Raw genomic sequence first — 3,798 nt, forward strand, 5'->3', positions numbered from 1 at the left:
AGATGGTGGGTTTTGAAAATGGTGGGTTTTGAAGTAACCGGGGGGAAGAATGAAGAAGAAAGAATAGGATTGACTAAAATATCCTTTCTCTTTATTTTAAAATTTGTCACATGTCCTATTGTTTCCTTTCCTTCATAGTGAAAATAAACTTACTATTTGATCTTTTCTCATTATTATAAAACAAACAATTTATGGTATATACTTGGATATTAACAGTTCACCATAGTAAACTCGATGCCACATGATGTCTTATTTGAACTATTACAAAGAAAGATACTAATGAGCTGCTTAATTAAAAAACCAAAATCCTGCTACTTGGATATTTATACTACTTTATTGAATAGGAAATAAAACCCGCACGCTAAATAAACTAGGTCCACGTATCCTTTTAATCAGCAACAAATTCTAACTTTGGATACCATCATTTGCTCCCGCTACTCGGTCAAATATTACTGACTCAAACCGAGATCAAATCTTCCACAACTCACGTACAAACATGTGCTAAATGACCCTTTTACCCCTGGTTCATTCCCTACATCCGATACCATGAAATACCCGTGCACTTTTATACCTAGTTTCCATGCATGAGCCCTACCATGTAAAAGCTAACATAATACCATACCATCATTGCACAATGATTAGTTTGCAAGACTTAAATGCATAAATACACATGCGTAATCCCAGCAGTTGTTTTTTTTATTTTCTTTTCTTTTTTTATTATTAAAATCCCATAATTCTTGTGCAAACATCCCCACATGCAAAACCTGCTATTAATTCACCATGCGACCATACTCGTCCCTATATATAAACCCTGATCTCATTCTGGTTTCTAAGGCACAACATGTATCGAGTTTTCATCAGTTCACAACCATCGAGTATTAACAGTTCACCATAGTAAACCCGATGCCACATGGTGTCTTTTCTTACACACTCACATCGTCACCTTCACACACTGTCATCGTCATACACATGCACCCTCGTCTTTACACCACACTACACCACGCACCATCGTCGTATCCTCGTCACCATTGCATCACGACACCACCGTCACCGCATCGCCACTAACAATACCAAACATCACCATGATACCTCTTCATCGCTCTTAGCATAACCCATGATTAGCACACCATCGTTGCACAACATCATAAACGTATACGACACCCTACACCACCATCGCCTTCATCCATCTCCACCAAAACTATAACCGAATCCTTACTAATTCAACCCACGCGCGAAGTAAACCATATAGGAAGGATTAGTTTACCTTAAATCACGACTGGAAGCCACAACCCAGCCACATGGCTTATGGTTTTTAAAATTCTAGCATTACGCTTTGGCCCCTCAAAATCCATATATGTAAATTGTCCCCAAAGCTATATAAAAAAAAAATTGAAATAATGACAATCGAACCCTTGAACTAGTTATCTCCGTTAAGTCACACCTTGTGCGTCTTAAATCGTCAACCGAGGAAGTTTGTTAAACCCGAATACATTGTATGCTCGTTTCATAAGGTTTGTAAATTTTGGGATGTTACAACAGTCTGCTGAGCGGTTGTTTGCGTCTAAATTTTGGCAAAATTCTTGATATGCAGCGCGTCCAAACGTGACGTTTTGTTGTGCCCCGTTCTCTGAAACGTTACCTCAACTCTTAGCATCTGCCTTACAACCACGTGTAATCACTTCCTTTCCTGAAGAAAAAAACAATTTAAATTTATTGGTTTTGTTTATATGGTACAAACAGAAACAAATATATGATAACTGGTCCCATAACATCAAATTTGAAAATGCTGAAAGCCCTAATTTCACGTTTCTTTCAATTGGCCAACCAAATCAATAAAAAGTCTTAAAAGACATTACATTGGGTCATATTAGATGTGTATAACCTGGATTGGTTGTTAATTTGATCATACAGCACACGAATTACAGAACCCCCAAATTTAACGTTACAGAAACCCTAACTTCATGTTTCTTTCAATTGACCACCCAAATCAATTCCAATGGCGATGATATTACAATATGTTGATAATAACATACCTTAGACGTGATTAGAAGCAAAAGCCTCAAAATCCAATCTCCACAATTCCTTCAATTTGGTCACACACGAACTTCACCATGAACCGTAAAAGGTGTATCAAAACTAACACTCACCCCTTTCAATCGACCAAATCAAATCACTATTTTACATTTAAATTTACTAAAGAAAATAGATAGAAGCCAGACAAAAAAAATAGATAGATAATTAGACTTTGATAGTTTTCATTCACATTTAAAGTTATATTTTGACTTTTGTCTATTTTACATTTAAATTTAAAGTTTAAACAGATGGTGGTATCAGGAGAAAGAGAGGGGGTGGAGGGGTGTTTTTGTAAATTTCTTGCAAGGCATTCACCATTACTGGAATTCATGATGGGAGATACTCGAATTTTATTCAGACAAATGGAATCAAGGTGAATATTCTTATTATTATTATTTTTTATTTTGGGTTAGTTAAAGGGGGTGTTTGGGATTTCTTTTTAATTTCTCCTTCTCAAAAGTCCTTCACAAGATCCAGAAGTAAGAAATCCAGACTTCTCAAAATCTCTTTTTTGAAGACAAAGTTAACTCTGAAAGTCTTTATTTTCATTATATTTGGGATTCCTTTTGTTTCAAAGTGTTTTTGTGTCTGCACGGTGGATTCTTAGGTTGATTTTTGTTTTTTTTCTTTCATACACCTTCGATTGTGACGATGGTCGAGGTATGGTGTCGTCGGAGGTGGTATTTTGTTGGTTAAAATTATTTTGAGAATTGGTGATACTGTGGTTCAGGTTGCTGGAGTTGAGTTTGGATGGGTTTCGCCGGCGAGCTTTGGGTTGACAAAGGGGAGAGTTGGGGTGGAGTTGGTTTTATACACTTTTAGTATTCTACATTTACAGTCCCTCATTATATTTGAGTAGATAAATGGTCCTTCAAAAGGGTATATTAGTCATTTTACTCTTTGTTTTTGAGTACTTAAATGGTCGTTCAGGAGTGTAGCCAGAAAGTTGCCCCTACTTCGATAAGGCCGTGGGGTATGGGGCTTGGGTTGGGGCGTGGCCCCTTGGGGCTTGGCTTTCAAGCCGGGCGTGGGGCGGTATGCTAGATGGCTGAATCTCATTGGCTCACCCGCCACGTCAGGCGGTTTTTTTAATTTTGAAATTTAAAATTCAAACGGTCCCCCATCCCCCCATCTTCTGTAACCACCACCCATTGCCAACATAAATGGCGCGAGCTACGGCCCAAGCTCGAACGTTTCAAGGCTTACTACGAAGCCGTTCCCGGTGGCGAGTTAAGCCACGAGGACCGGGTGGCGGTGGCGAACATAGAGTTTCGAGGCAAGGAAAACAAGGCGTTCGACAAGATCGACCTTTTTGAAATTTTTTAAACGCTCTAGGTTTTTTTATTTTGTAATTTTTAGAAATTATGTAATTTTTAGGATTATGTAATTTTAAAATTTTAATGAAGTTGTAGGTTTTTTTTTATAAATGTTGTGTGTTTTTTTATAATTTTTTTGTATTTTTTTTTTAAACTTTTCTGCCACGCGGTGCACCCAACCCACGCCCCGCCATACGCCGCGGACACGTAACCAGGCAGTGGGGGGCTCCCTACACGTGTCACCAAATGTTCAACCCAAGCCCCACCATACCCCACCGTCTAACGTGAATTTCACCCTGGTGACAGTGCTGACATTTCTCCATGTAAAAACAAGTAGTTACTGTTCTTTATTGTTCAGTTGATGTTTATTTGATGGGTATATGCATCTTTTAAAAGCTATAATACCAAA

The 3,798-nt window shown here is 38.1% G+C and overlaps 1 long non-coding RNA gene across 1 annotated transcript; it reads right to left on the reverse strand.

Annotated features, from left to right (window-relative positions):
- Positions 1 to 202: 202 nt before the first annotated feature.
- On the reverse strand, positions 203 to 2,243 carry LOC110891068. The gene is made up of 2 exons (XR_002564979.2): positions 2,034 to 2,243; positions 203 to 1,687 (listed from the first exon to the last, which is right to left on the reverse strand). It is a non-coding gene; the product is annotated as an uncharacterized LOC110891068 (long non-coding RNA).
- Between the last annotated feature and the right edge of the window lie 1,555 nt (positions 2,244 to 3,798).

The sequence above is a fragment of the Helianthus annuus genome, chromosome 13 (assembly GCF_002127325.2).
Source record: "Helianthus annuus cultivar XRQ/B chromosome 13, HanXRQr2.0-SUNRISE, whole genome shotgun sequence".
NCBI classification, from domain to species: Eukaryota; Viridiplantae; Streptophyta; class Magnoliopsida; order Asterales; family Asteraceae; genus Helianthus; species Helianthus annuus.